Below are 16,674 nucleotides of genomic sequence, written 5' to 3'. Positions count from 1 at the left end.
TTTTTTTTTTTGATTTATTTATTTTTAGTTATTTTGTTTGCTTAATTAGGATCTGAATTTATTTAATATTTTGTTTAGTCAATTAGTTAGAATTAATTTTCTTTTTAGAAATCATTAATTAGAATAGCGATTTAGTTTAGAACAATAGTTAGTTTAATTTGTTGAGTTTATATATTTTTTCCTGATTTTGTTTTGTGTGTATCTGGAGCTTTTGGATACATTTTGTGAATCCGTAAATTAGATCAGATCTCTCGATGAGTCTTTTTGTATTCTACAAATTTTTGTCAAATTTTGATTATGATTGATGGACTATCGCATCATTTAATGCAAATCTATCTAGAAACACCTATTTTTCTGCTTTTTCTATAATTTTTTTGTTAGTATAATTGTTTCGTGTAGAATTTTTCAATTTTGTAAATTCTGTCAGATTTCTGATTGTGTCAGAAATCAATCTAAAATTTTTTGTTGGGATTCAACATAGTTTACCTATCTGTTCTGCAGATTTACGAAAACCTATCCTAATAGGAAATCACAAAATTGCATAAGATATAATTGCCTTTTTTGCATTTTTTATTTTTGTTTTGTGAATTTCAGTGGTAATGTCCTGAAATAGAAGACACTCTGTTCCAGACCAGATTCCAACAAAATCACGTTGGGATCTATTTTTAGAGTTTCGGTTCTTTTTTTTAATTTTGATTGTTTTTCCTACTTTTTTTTAGGAGTTTGTGTTTTGTGTGTTCGTTCTTGTTTTTGTAGGCAGCTGCCACAGGCTGGAGATGTGGTGTCTAAGTAGATGCATGAGGATCCCTAGTGCATGAGCAATGGCAGCTATTTCTTTTCTTTTTGTTTTTATTTTATTCCTTAGTTAAGTAGAGCCTTAGGCCACATTTTGGTTTATAATTAATTTCCTTTTTGTTCACAACTTTATAATAGGTCGTTATGCACTTGTTTGTTGCACTCTATTTTATTTATTTTTTTATTATTAAATAAATAAATGTGTGCTTTGTTTGGAATACAAAATTTTTCATCCCGTTCCCTGAGTTTGACCCGGATCTCACCCTTTAAGTGAACCGGTTTTTATTATTTGGTGTGTCTGGTTTACACAAATCATTTTTATCAAAAATATCTTTTAAAAAAATATCTTTTTACAAAACATACACCACCGAACCACCCCAATTCAGTGTTTTTGCCACCGACTCCACCAATTCATCAAAAATGGAGCCATTGCCTTCATTGTAACCTCTTTTCGCTCCTCAGGAACCTACACAAATCTTGAGGTAGGATCCTTAAGCCATTCTTTTGATAATTATATAATATATCAATATATTTATTTTCATATAAAATATGCATGACATACATAAAAAAATGTATGTATACATATATTTATGTGAATATATATATATATATAATGTTGAAAATACATGTTACCTAATTAAAGTTCAAAACATTTAAAAGGTATATATTTATAAGCTTTTCATATATTTATGAGTTTTTTGCATTTTCACAAGCTTTTCAAATATTTATGAGCTTTTTGCATAATTATGAGATTTAATAATGCATGCATAAAATTGAATGTTAATCTCAAATATTAAAACTATGGGTCACAAAACCCTTCTAGATATGCTTGCATGTTGAAATGTTAAATAATTGTGTTACATAATGCATTTATGGCTCATGTGGGAGTAGAGGGTTCAAAGAACCCACATTGTGTCATTGGGCACATTGGTGTGTATGACATAAGATATGTGACGTAAAATAAGCATGCATATACTTATGATAGCTCATACACGAGCTTGGGGTTGATACAAATCCATGAGGTGCAAAAGGGTCACTCTACCATGAAAGATACATGCATACAAACACACACAATTATAATATTATATTCACCTTCACAGGTGAAGTGCTCGTATAGGCTAAAGGCACCTGAGCAACTCTGAATGAATTGGGTACATATGAAAGAATTATGATGACCCTAGAGGGGTACTAGGGTTATTGAACCCTGATTTGTCTAATAATATAAAGCACATGTAATGACAAAACCCCATAAAAGAACCCTAAACCATTCAAGTTTATGGTCTACCTGGAGAAGTAGGTGGTACAAGACTTAAGTGACAATATTATGTTTTATGGGAGCAAGGCATCTCGATGGTCTCGAGCCACTTGGAGGTTAGAAGACTGGGGTAATCAATGTATCTTAGGTGATAAATCCCCAACTACTGCAGTTAGTCCTAGATGCATCCTATACTGAATGTTTACCATCGTGGGAACTTCTCTCGATCTTGTACTTCTTGCTTTGTGTTAAGACAAGGAAGTTGTACACGACAATTCAAGTACAAGATTTTGATGATAAACAACTATAACAACTGAATTTCAGCTAAGGAAATAAAGAAAGATGAAAAAAATAAAGAATTCATAGAAGAATCTGTGAAGACAAGTGTGCAAATATTAATCTCTTTAAAAGTCTTAGATTCTTGTAAGAGACTTACTTTGATTGCATATCTTACTTGCATTTCACCTAAAAATACTTAAGAAAAACTTTTCTAAAAGTACCCTTGGCAAAAATCATTTTAGAAAGCTCTTTACCCATATTTTTAGGTTTATCAGTCGACCAATAGACTCATCAGTCGACCAATTTTTTTGCGCCAGTTTTTCAAAGCAAATGTCAACTTTCTGATTAGTCAACTAATCGACTCTTAGTCGATCGACCAGAATGTTCAATTTCTAAAAAAATTAACAGTAGTCGACTAAAAGTTTTTTTTCAGTCTACTGATGGTTTTCATCAGTCGACTAACTTTTCTTTAGTCGACTAAGTTTAAAAAACCAGAATTTAAATCTGTTCGGCTTGACATAGTAGTCATCTGACTTTAACTGCCAGTCTGCTAATATTTGATTTCAATTGACTAATAACTATTCCAGTCGACAAATATAGCCATTTTCTGAAACTTTTAAAAAGTGCATCTTTTCAGTTTTTTAAACGATTTGACCATTCAAAACTGACTATTTTGACACCCTTTTGTACTTCCAACGTATGAAATTCTTCAGTTATAAATAAGAGTGTGATCTACACTCAAAATGACTGAATTGAATCAAATTACATTGATTTGAAAGATCAAATTCTTTGTTTTTGACTCGTATTCATTCAAGTATTCATTTTCTCACTCACTGAGTATTTTTACTCAAGTTTTTCACTCCAATTCTTTATGTGAGTTAGTAAAATTGTGAGTTGAGTATTTTAGCAGCCTTAGAAACCTATTTCACTCCATTTGCATTCATAAGAAAGGCTCGTAGGTTGATTGTAAGTTGGTTTTTTCAATTTTTCTTTAAAAGGACAGAGTCTCCTTGGTATAAAGGAGAAGTTTGCTTTCAATAGGGTTGTTGCTGAAAGTGAGATCGGTTTTGGTCTGTTTGATCTTGTGGTGACACAAGTGTGATAGTGAAAATCTCAAGCGAGTTTTGCTTGGGGACTGGATATAGGTCTGGAAGACCGAACCAGGATAAAATTCTTGTGTTCTTTGTGTGTGATTGATTTACAGTATTCAAATTCTTTCAAATTTCAAAAACAAAGATTAAAAATACTATTCACCCCCACTCTAGTGCTTGTTGTATTGATCTTACAATACTTTTATTTGGTATCAGAGCAAGGTTTGCTATCTTTTGATCTTGCCATCATCTAGCATGAAAACAACATCGTCTTCTTAGCACAAAGAAGGATGCTCCTCAGTTCATCCTCCTCTCTTTGATGGAACAAACTATGGCTATTGGAAAGTAAGAATGACAATTTTCCTATAATCCATGGATCTTAAAATTTGGAGAGTCATTTTGGAAAAGTACCAAGCACCATCAATTGATTTCAGCCTGTGGACTGATGAAGCAAAGAAGACTACTTTACTCAATGTCAAAGCTATGAATGCAATATATTGTGCCATTGACAAAGTAGAGTTCAATCATATCTCTTAACATTCTACTGCAAATGAAATTTGGCATACTCTTTTCGTGACTCATGAAGGTACGTCAAAGGTAAAAGAATCTAATATTACCTCTTTAGTTCATAAATTTGAGTTATTTAAAATGAAGCAAAATGAGTCAATTTTTGACATGATAACTAGAATGACTGATATTACTAATACTCTCAAATCCCTTGAGAAAAAATATTCGCAAGTAGATTTAGTTAGAAAAGTTCTGAGGTGTTTAACTCCTGAATAGGAGAGAAAAACCACAACAATAGAGGAAACCAATGATTTAAACACCCTTTCTCTTGAAGATTTAGTTGGTAATTTGATGGCATATGAAGTTCAACTTCAAGATAGACAAGAAAAAGAACCAAAGAAGAAATCTCTTGCATTCAAAGTCACTTCAGACTCTGAAGATTCAGATAAAGATGAAGATATTTCCCTTATCACTAGGCAATTCAAAAGATTCATAAAAAAGGGGAGATTCCAAAGAAAGGTGTAGAAAATTAAACCATTAAATCCTGATGAAGTCAAGTATTTCAACTGCAAAAAGGCTGGACATATCAAAACTGATCATCCTCTTTTCAAAATCAAGCTTAAGGACCAATTCAAGAAGAAAAAGGCATTTCAAGCAAGTTGGGATGAAAGTGATTCTTCTTCCGATGAAGAATCAAATGAAGAAGTCGCCAACATGTGATTTGTAGCACAAGAAGATTCGATAAGTCAATTTGATTATGATGACTTATTAGAAGCTTTTAATAATTTATATACTAAATTTAAGAGTCTAAGTTCTAAAAATAAAGAGTTAAAAACAGAAAATTTGACTCTTGACTCTAAGAACAATTTATTACTTCAAGAGATGGAAGATCTCAAGAAAAAAAACTTTTCTCAAGCATCTAAGATAAAAAAAAATCAACAATAGATACAATGTCTTATAAGAAGAGATATCTAGTTTGAAAGAAAAATCTAATGATCTTCTCTCTATAGTGACTAAGTTCACTAATGGTCAAGAAAATCTAGAAAAACTTTTTGGTTCTCAAAGATGCTCGGCTAACAATACTGGATTGAGATATAGTTTATTTGATACTCAAAATAGACCAAACTATGTGGTAAAGAATCAAAGTCAAAATTTTCAATCATTGGTTCAAAGAACTCAATTTTCTAGACATGTATATCATGGTAGAAACATATCACATCATGGTACTTCCAATGCATATAAGCCTAGACATGATTATTCATCTTATCATTCTAGAAATGCTAAATCATTTTATGATAAAAAAGTAATTATTCTCAAAGAAAACCAAAATCCAAATGGATTTTGGTTCTTAAGACTAACTCTCATGGACCCAAAAATAAAAAAGGGTCGTCAAATGCTTTGTCTTCCAATTTTGTTGTAGGTACACAAAATAAGGAACAAGTGGATCTTGGACAATGACTATTCCAAACATATGACTGGAAGGCCGGAGTTATTTTCCACCCTTCAAAGTAAGGATGGATGAACCATCACTTTTGGTGACAATAGTAAGGGAAAAGTAATCGGTATTGGTAATATTGGTAATCCAAAATTTTTCTTGATAGAAAATATTCTTTTAGTAGATGGATTAATGCATAATTTGTTATATATTAGTCAATTATGTGACAAAGGTTTTCTCGTTTCTTTTAAACTTGATTTATGCTTAAATTCTAATTCTTGTTCTAAAAGGATCATCTTTAAAGGAAAAAGAAGGAACAATGTATATGAACTTTATCTTGATGAGTTACCCACCTTCAATGAAAAATATCTTATTGCTTCAAATGAAATTCAATGCTTATGGCACAAGAGACTTGTACATGTTAACTTCAAATTAATTTCTAAGTTATCCAAGAATGATCTTGTTAGAGGCCAACCTAGAATATCATATAAAAATAATCATTTATGTGATGCTTGCAAAATGGGTAAACAAATCAAGAGTTCTTTCAAAGCAAAAGATATAATTTTAACAAATCATTCTCTCAAACTTTTACATTTAGATCTATTTGGACCATCTAGAATTCAAAGTTTTAATGATAGTAAATATGCTTTTGTTATAGTAGATGATTATTCTCATTTTACTTAGGTGATTTTTCTGAAAAACAAAAATGATGCCTTTTCTGAATCAAGAAGAAATCCTATGAGCATAACTACCTCTCTTGACAAAGATTAAAATGGTAAAATTGTAGATACTAAGCTCTACAAAAGTATGATTGGATCTCTATTATACTTAACTGCTAGTCGACTTGATATAATGTTTAGTGTTTGTATGTGTGCTAGATTTTAAGCTAATCTAAAAGAATCTCATTTAATTATTATAAAACAAATTCTTTGATACTTGAAAGATACTTCAGACTTTGGTTTGTTTTACCTGAAATTTTCTTCCTTCGATTTAGTTTAATATAGTGATGCAAATTTTGTTGGAAACAAATCTGATCGCAAGAGTACTATTGAAACTTGTCACTTCTTAGGACATTTCTTAATCTCTTGGTTTAGTAAAAAGCAAAATTTAGTATCACTCTCAACTACTAAAGCGGAATATATAGCGGCTAGTTTAGCATGTTCACAAGTATTATGGATGAAGCAAACCTTAAGAGATTTTAGTTTGAATTATTCCACAACAACAATTTATTGTGATAACACTAGTACTATAAATCTTTCAAAAAATCCTGTTCAACACTCAAGAACTATGCATATTGAAGTGAGACATCATTTTTTACGAGATTATATTTTAAAAAGTGATATTTCTTTAAATTTTATACTCACAAATGCACAACATGTCGACATCTTTACTAAAACCACTCAAAAACGAAGATTTTATGAGAATTAGAAGAGAACTAAGCATTTGCTCATTATTAGACTTATAATTTATTTTGAAATCTTTGTTTTACTTGAATATTTTCAAAACTTAACTTTTTAGTTGACTGACATTTGACGATTAGTCGACTGGTAGTTGGTTATTTTAAAAAAAATGGAACCGATAACTTACTTGTTTTAAAAACAAAGAGCAGTCGACCCTTTTCTTTCAAAAGCCTCCATCGTGTTTCTCTCTCTCTCCCTCTCCTCTACAGTAACCGCCCTTTTCCCCTCTTTTCTAAAAACCCTTGATGAATCAGCATCCCTCTTCCACTCGCCAAACGACAGCGTCGGATGATGTTACTACAACTCTAGACGTCGACATCCATTCTGTTCCTCACAATGTGCCGTCACTCCTTGTGGCAACACCATCTTTGATAGGTTCCAGTTTCTTTGGCCCTTTCTTGATGATGATGCCTCGTCAGAAAACCGCCTTCGAACATGCTTCCCCTTCCTCATCCACACCCACAGCAAGGCTTAACATGAATTCTCTCTTAACCTTCTTCGAAATCCTCTTTTGTATGATAGGTTTGGATCTATATCTGCCATTTCGATTTTACCCGGTCGAAACGTTCTTTTTCATGTCTATGAACGATATAATCTCAAGGCATTATTTACAAGGATTTCACATTTTTTTATGCTTCTTCTGATCGTGATTATTATCCTTTATTGATCCTTTTATTTTACAAAAATTTGCAAATAGATCACGATACTGGTTTTTTTCCCTCTCTTGTTAGAGATGTTGAAATCGAATTTGATTACAAACTTCTTGGATAGATTCTTAATGTTTCATCTTCTGGCACTCTTTTTAATTCCATTGAACTTGAGGATGAAAAGATTTTTGACCAAATACTACTTCCAAGTGCTCCTCATTGTCCTCCTTTTCAAAATACTAATCTTCAACCTCGCACACGTATTCCAGGAAGAATTCTTGCTCATAATGTTCTTCCAAAAACATGATCTTTTGATTTTTTTTCAACTGATCTTTCTACTACTCTATATGTATTATTTGGAAATATATCTGCAAATTGGGCACACATATTTTTTCTATTGCGTTATGGAAACAAAACCTTTCCCTTCGTATGGGTGTATCCTTACCCGAATCTTCAAATAATTCAAAGTGCCTCTGAATAATGAAAAGTTTGTTTCTCAAAAGAAAATCTTTGATGAAACTGTTTTTAAACAAATGAAACTTTCCTATCTAGTACCTTCATCCTCTGGATCTCCTATATCTCCTGAACTATCACCATCTCCTATCTCGCCTCCATTTCAAGGCAAAAGGAAGAGATTCTTTACTGGAAAAGATGATGATGAAATTCTGAAACACATTGAAGCTTTGGAACTTCAACAACATACATTTTGTGAAGATGTTACTCAACAACTTTCATCTATTCAATCTGATATAGCTAAAATCAAGGAGATGCTTAAGCAACACTTCTCTTGAACTTTGTTTACTGATATTGTTTTGATAACATTTTGTTTGGGTTGTAATATTTTGAACTTGTATCTGCATTTTTTTTATACTCTGACTCCACCTACTCCTTTTGATCATGACAAAGGGGGAGAAGAAAAACAATATGCATGAGAAGAAAAACAAACAATATGTGTTAACAATGTTGATATTATGCTAACTTCTTATGTTTTGACAATATATTGATAGGGGAAGTAACTTTTCTATTTGTTTATCAATGCTCTATCTGTGACTAGTTTGTCATCATCAAAAAGGGAGAGATTGCTAAGACAAGGAAGTTGTACACGATAATTCAAGTACAAGATTTTGATGATGAACAACTATAACAACTGAATTTCAGCTAAAGAAATAAAGAAAGATGAAAATAATTGAAGAATTCGTTGAAGAATCTGTGAAGACAAGTGTGCAAATGTAAATCTCTTTAAAAGTCTTAGATACTTGTAAGAGCCTTACTTTGATTGCATATCTTACTTGTATTTCACCTAAAAATACTTAAGAAAAACTTTTCTAAAAGAACCCTTGGCGAAAATCATTTTAGAAAGCTCTTTACCCATATTTTCAAGTTAATCAGTCGACCAATAGACTCATCAGTCGACTGATTTTTTTGCGTCAGTTTTTCAAAGCAAAATATCAACTTTCTGAATAGTCGGCTAATAGACTCTTAGTTGACCGACCAAAATGTTTGATTTCTGTAAAAATTTAGCAGGAGTCGACTAAAAGTTTTTTTTTCCAGTCGACTAACTTTTCTTTATTCGACTAGTTTTAAAAACCAAAATTTAAATCTATTCGGCTAGACATAGTAGTCATCTAACTTTAACTACCAGTCTGCTAATATTTGATTTCAGTCGAGTAATAACTATTCTAGTCGACTAATGTAGATATTTTCTGAAACTTTTAAAAGATACATATTTTCAGTTTTTTAAACGATTTGACCATTCAAAACTGACTGTTTTGACTCCCTTTTATACCTCCAACGTATGGAATTCTTCAGCTATAAATAAGAGTATGATCTACACTCAAAATGATTGAATTGAATCAAATTACATTGATTTGAAAAATCAAATTCTTTGTTTTTCACTCCTATTCATTCAAGTATTCATTTTCTCACTCACTGAGTATTTTTACTCAAGTTTTTCACTCCAATTCTTTCTGTGAGTTAGTGAAATTGCGAGTTGAGTATTTTAGCAGCCTTAAAAACCTATTTCACTTCATTTGCATTCATAAGAAAGGCCCGTAGGTTGATTGTAAGTTGGTTATTTCAATTTTTCTTTAAAAGGACAGAGTCTCCTTGGTATAAAGGAGAAGTTTGCTTTCAGCAGGGTTGTTGCTGAAAGTGGGATCAGTTTTGGTTTGTTTGATCTTGTGGTGACACAAGTGTGATAGTGAAAATCTCAAGCGAGTTTTGCTTGGGGACTGGATGTAGGTTTGGAAGACCGAACCAAGATAAAATTCTTGTGTTCTTTGTGTGTGATTGCTTTGCAGTATTCAGATTCCTTCAAATTTTAAAGACAAAGATTAAAAACACTATTCACCCCCCTCTAGTGCTCGTTGCATCGATCCTACAACTCTTTTACTTTGAACGTCGGGCAGTTAGACCTTCGAAAACTTAAAATACATAGCATAATGAATGTCCAAAATATTCTTTTCTATTGTGTTGTATTCCCCCATGTACTCGAAGGGAGGAAACTGTAATCAAGTCAAACAAATATTTTATTTACACAATCTTAAAATAAAAATATGAGGTTGCATGTTACTTTGAGGGTATTATATTTTTGAAGCATATTGTATTGTTTTATGTTAGATTGTTTCATGCCTTGATAAACTGTGGCATCTTATATTAAATTGTATAATGCCTTAATGAATTATGACATCTTATATTAAATTGTATCATGCCTTGATGAACTGTGACTTCTTATATTAAATTGTATTATGCCTTGATGAACTATGACATCTTATACTGAAATGTTCCATGCCTTGATGAAGTTTGACGTCTTATGTAAAAATGTATATTTTAATATTATATAATTACCTAAAAATGGTGTATATCAATCAGACTTTCATGAGTCTGACCCTTTAAAGGGATTTCATGTGATTGATGTGCTGCGCAGTAGAAGACAAGATGTAGGAACAACGTCCAGAGCAAGAACCTATGAGGATCCAAGGTTAAACTTGAGATTTTGTTTTGCTTGATCATAAGTATTTGTTTAATTATAACTCCATCCTTTTCATCTATTTTATTATATTTTGTGAATGATTACCTTTAAAAATATAAATCAAATTGTTTTTTCATAAATGATTCATGAATGGTTCTCTGATCTTATGTTGTTTATTCATACCTGTAATCCGCTCCAAAGTTTTTTAACTATCGCATGAAAAATATCATTTTCTGTTGTTTAATGTTAAAAAGAAAATTTTCAATTTTTTGCTAAAATTTTGGGTTAAGATTTTCAGGGAGTTATAGTTGACAATGCCTAAGTTGTACCCCCTTCCTTATAGTTGTTGGACCATCTTGAATGCCATTAATTATTGGTCATTCGGTTCTTTATGGCTAGCTGGTGAGTTGTGGGCTATATATATGGCCCAACCCTATCCCATTTCCATAATCTCTCTCTCTCTCTATAGCAACATTAACCTTAACTTAGCTAAGAGTCTGCCCAGTTGAGCTTAGAGTGTGCCCAATCCTAGTAAAGTCTATAGGCTATTTTAAGGTGGTTTATGTTGAGTTGCTTGATCTCACCCAGTGCTGGGTGTGCATGAACCTTTACACCGATAACTTGTTCTTAAGTGGGGCAACTATCACTTTAAAGATAATACATCTAACATACCCACTAAGTTAATTTTCTAAAACTATTAATATACTATAATAAAGTAACAATGATGAATGACTTATTACTCTAAAATAACAATTATAATCTTTAAAAAGCTTGCTACTTAATTAAAAAAATTGATGAAATATGAATCGTGGACTACAACAAGCATGAATATATTTACATGATAATTATTTATAAAACTTTATATTTATTTTATTTTGTTGTTTTAACTTTTAAGTATAATGCCATAAATTATCACTTCTATTTTTTTTTGTCAGTTTATTAAGGCACACATTATTCTTTTGAGAATCGTGCATGGTGAAATTAAATGTAAAACAATCATTGTATTAAATATAATTTATATCACACAAATATAAAGCTCATTTCTATTAGGTCATATCAAGTTGTTTAAATGCTCATAATATTTTTCCATAAACTTTGCGAGATACTGGAAAGTCTTATGAGTTTACGTTATTTTTAAAATGTGCCAACATGTATTTTGTAAGGAAAATGTATCCAAAACTTTTAAGACCTTTGTATACCAGTATCAGTACCCCTATCAGTGCCATACCTGTCCACAAAACTATGGGTGGAACAAAGTATGTCCAATATATTTATTGCATTGCATTAGCTATGACCCAAATCTCCTAGACATTGATTATTGACCAACTAAGGTATTTCCAATCTAGGGCTAGTTATGTGAACCCAATCATGTTTGATCGAGTCAAAGGCTGAATGCCTGGTTATAGGTACCTCTAGTGAACCTTGGCCTGGAGCTATCTGCATTTGACCCTTATGCACCCACCCATTAATAGATGGTGTATGACACATTCTATGTTAAGCATATTGTAAATACCCCAAAATTTTCAAAATTTTAATTTTTCCCTTTTTACCCCTAGCACCCACCTTCTTAGCAATTGGGTCAATTTCTAATCATTTCTCGGATTCACTTTCTGGTTGAAGGTCCGAAGCCCAATCTCATTTTCTATATTTGACCTAATCTTGGATCCAGATCAGATATCCAAATCCAATTCTAAGCCCGATTTTTCTGTTTTCAATTCGAAATCTAAAATCCAAAATCAATTCTTTGTATGGCTCAGATATTTCGCCTAGATCCAATCTCCATTTGGATCCACTCTTTTCATTTTTCCTCAATTCGAGATCTAAACTCGATATTTACTCAAAAATCTTGGATCCAGATCTATTTTGAAAATCCAATTTTTAAAATTAACTCTGTTATTTCAAAAACTCTCCTTTTATAAAATCTTCAAAATTTCAAATTCAATATTTTCGTAAAATTTTCAAAAATCTCATCTGGATTCCATCTCATTAATCTCTCATATTTTCCCTTGAATTTTAGATTTTCTTTCAGAAATCACATAAAGGGGGAAAAATTTCAGAAAAGTGAACTTTAAGCTTTTGGAAAAACCTTGTAATTAAACCTTTTTTTTGAAATTTTTTGAAATTGTAAGGGACCATTTTTGAAAAAATGTAACGGTCCTCCCCTTTATAACCACCATCAGAGGTGAGGGGAGGATCATCGATCAAGAGCTATCAAACATCACCACGAGCTCTCCTAATTCCTTTTTTTTTCCCTCTTCTCTACCTCTCGTTCCTTTTTCTTCCCTCACCAGTGAAGGAGGTCAACCTAGCGTTGACACAAAGGCAAAGACTCCCTCTCTTCTGAATTCACGGTAAGAACTTCTCTCTCTTTCTCCCCTCCCTTATGTTTTTCATGATTGCTCTTGTTTGTTCTTCACTGATTCAATGGAAAGCATCATTTGTAGAGTCGATCTGCATATATCAGTATCGACCTACATATTGCAACATCATATTATTTTCTTTATTTTCATTTTGTACATTGTTTATATTCCAGCATATCATTCTCTGTTGCCCTTCATCTACGTAATTTGTTTTCTACTTTAATTTAATTTCATCGTCGCCCATCCTGCATCGTTCTATTAGATCACACATTACTTTCCACATCATCTCATTCCATTCATTTTCTGTTCCATTTGCATCTCATTGATTCATCATCTGCGTTCAATGCATTTCAACATTGCATCAACACATGGTCAGATCCGATCTAGCATCAAATTTGATCTTTAGTAGCACAGTCACCCTGCTCATACCTGTTGGTTGACGACATGAGCATCCGACCTGACTTGCTGCAAAATCATGCAATAAACTCATTATAAACCCAATATCTGGTTCCATTCTGGCGTCAGATCGAATTTGTTGGGAAAGGCCTCGATCAACACCTGCCAGCCATCTGCAGTGTATCATCAAATCAGCATACTCTGATCATGGCTTACATTCCCTGATTTTCTTTTAAGCCATTACTTCCACTGCCATTTGGTCCATTGATCCTTTCTTTTGATCCTGTTTCTCCCCATCTCTCGTTTCATCTCCACATCCCCTCACTCCTCCATTTTAAGAAAGAAGTAATGAGTGACCCATCTGCTTCCATATTTTAACTCGTGGAAGGAGGAGTCGATTGGGTCTCACCAAGCTGATTCAGTTGGTCTCTCTAAATCTATCATGTAATGAATGTGCTCAAAATATTCCTGCTGGATTGAATCACCTTCAGAATCTAAAAATGATTCAATTCATATCAGAATCAACTCAACAGTGTGATCAATAAGGCAATTTCCCTTCTGTCCAGCATTACATATGTTGATTTGCTCTCAAGTTCGAGCTCCCGAAAAGGGTTTCTGTCTAGTATATCAGGTTTACTTCAGCACCTCACTGTGTTACACGTCACTGTGCACTCACTCTGTTTCTATTTTCTGTATCACAACACTTGCATATCAGTCACCTACATTTTAGTGATCCTCTACATATTGCATTTGCCATGTTTGTTCTATCTTCCACATTTCCAGCATTTATGTCAATAGATCCTACTGCATCAATCACATCTCATATATAACGACACCAAGCATAGTATCAACACTTCATCATCAATTCATAGAATGAGGAGTCAATTGATTTCAATGAATGTCTTTTCTGGCATGGCATTATCTGTAATAGTAATAGTGTTGCAGGTATTGTGTCCAATAATTTGAACTCATCTGCAAATGCTGATTTAGGTACATTTGTGAAACTTACAATGCTGATCATTTTGTCCCTTGAGATAGAAAAGAAGAAAAAGAAAAAGAAAACTGGCATAGGTTCATCGTTATGAAGCAAACTGTGCTCCTGCTTGGGCAAAGAAGCCTGAAAGTTTAAATTCCAAGAAAGATGATAATTTTGTTTCTCAAGGCAGAGTTAAGAAACTGGCATAGGTTTTGTATTTCACGTTGATGGTTTCATTTTTCCAAATTAACCTCATTCTTTTTTGTCATTCATTATCCCACGGTGTGATCCTTGTCACGAAGGGAAGCCCCTTGGATCAAATGTTAGATTGATTTAAAGGTATTAAATGTTGCCTTCTAATTAATTTCTGAGTATTATGTCTAGAAACTGAAGAGAAATCATCAAGGGAGGAGTTGAGTTCTTGGAATCGACAAAGGTTGGAGATCTCAAAGCTGCAATACATCATAAGACAAAAAAACTGCTATCCTTCCAGACATCATCTCACACTTCCCCCAGAAACCTGCCTCACAGGAGGGGCCATTTGTCCTTGATTCCAGAAAGAAGGTCCATGCTTACTTTGAGAGAGATGGAGAAAATTTAACTGTGGTGTTCAAAGATTTGGGTCCACAGGTCTTATACAACATCTTGTTCTTTTGAGAGTATTTAGGCCCTTTGATCATCTACCCCGTTTTCTATTTTTCCCTTGTTTATGAGTTCTTCAGTTATAAGAGACCACGAGTAATTTACCCTGTTCAGACCTATGTTATCTACTACTGGTGTTTCCATTACTTCAAGTGTATCATGGAGACATTCTTTGTTCATAGATTCAACCATGCAACATCACCATTTTCTGATGTGTTCAGAAACTGTGCTTATTACTGGATTTATAGTTTATGTAGTGAATCGTCCCCTCTATACCCCTGTAAGTGACCAGCAAATGAAGATTAGCTTTGAGTTTTGACTGATCTACCAGACTGCAAACTTCTACTATCATATACTATTAAAAAAATCTCAGAAGAATTGATGGTAATGAGGGCTATCAGATTCCAAGTGGATTTTTATTCAATATTGTCACTTGTGCATATTGCACTAAGTTTATGGTTTGCACCTTATCACCATTCATTGCATATGATCCATTTCCTGCATCAGTTGCACCTTTGCATTTACATATCACTTACTGCAGTTCATCTCTTAGGTTGCATTGCATGGCATATTAGCATATGCATTCACAGCATCCCATGGGCAGTTGTAGCTTTGTGTGCATTCATTGTAGCTTCATATGCATTTTCACAGCAAAAAAAATACCCATTTCCCATGTGATGCATATCATCAATTACAACAAAAACCCATTTTCCATGTGATGCATATAATCAATTACAACAAAACTCATTTCCCATGTGATGCATATCATCAATCACAACAAAACTCATTTCTTGTTTAATGCATTTCCTGCATATCATCAATCCCTGCACTTCATTATATTGCACATAACTGTGCATTCACCCCATTCCCTGCACATCACTTCCTGCAGTACCACTGCATTGCATATCATCAACCCCTGCTCATCCATTTCCCATTTGATGCATCCCTTTGCATATCATCATACAAATATATGTTGTCTGACCTGTTTTAATCGAGGTCACCCGAGCATTAGGGCCCAATTCACTGCATTTCCCCTTTTGCATATACATATGCATCCCTATTGTGCATATGCATATGCAATCCCAATTTAGCAAGCCATATGTATTTTCTCATTAAGCATAGCATTGCCCTTAGGCAAATGCATATGCATTTCTCTATTAGCATATGCATTGTCATATGTATTTTCTCATTAATCATAAGCATTGCCCTTAGGCAAATGCATATGCATTTCTCTATTAGCATATGCATTCTCATATGCATTTTCTCATTAAGTATAAGCATTGCACTTAGGCAAACGCATATGCATTTCTTCATCGGCATAAGCATTGCATCTTCACAGATGCATGCACATTTTCACTGAAACATAGGCATAATTATATATATAGTTTTAACATGGCATTTTCAGTTTCCTTCTATATTCTTGCATTTCTATTGCCTTGTATCTTGTGTTTGCAGGGAAGCATGGGAGATCCTGATTTTTTTTCTAGATTAGGAATTTCAATATTCAATTTCAATTTAAGATTGTAATAATTTCATATTAATGAGAATTTCTACTTTTCTGTTTAGATTAGAATGATGAGCATATAGTTGCATTTTAAATTCTCATAATTACTTGTGACATTTCATTTTATTTTATTTTTCAAAAAGTACTACGGAGAACATGAATATCATGTGCATCATTCTAATAAGAGGTAAATAACACTAAGTAAATGATTTGCATTTATGGCCATAGTCAAAATGTGAACAATACTTAGGATTTTTATCTTTTATGGAATAAAATTTGACCTACACTTTAGGTCCTTTCTGAAAATCATCATATTTTCAAAAATATCTTTTCTTCTTTTATCAGAATTCAAAGCA

General features: G+C 32.9%; 1 pseudogene; it reads left to right on the top strand.

Moving 5' to 3' along the window:
- The first annotated feature begins 14,545 nt into the window (after nt 1-14,545).
- On the top strand, nt 14,546-15,389 carry LOC149832154 (very-long-chain enoyl-CoA reductase pseudogene; annotated as a pseudogene).
- The last annotated feature ends 1,285 nt before the right edge of the window (nt 15,390-16,674 follow it).

This window comes from Nuphar pumila, chromosome 7, assembly GCF_984573655.1.
Source record: "Nuphar pumila chromosome 7, dmNupPumi1.hap1.1, whole genome shotgun sequence".
Lineage (NCBI taxonomy): Eukaryota > Viridiplantae > Streptophyta > Magnoliopsida > Nymphaeales > Nymphaeaceae > Nuphar > Nuphar pumila.
Note: the sequence above shows the minus strand (reverse complement) of the source record. Positions and strands in the feature narration are given on the sequence as shown.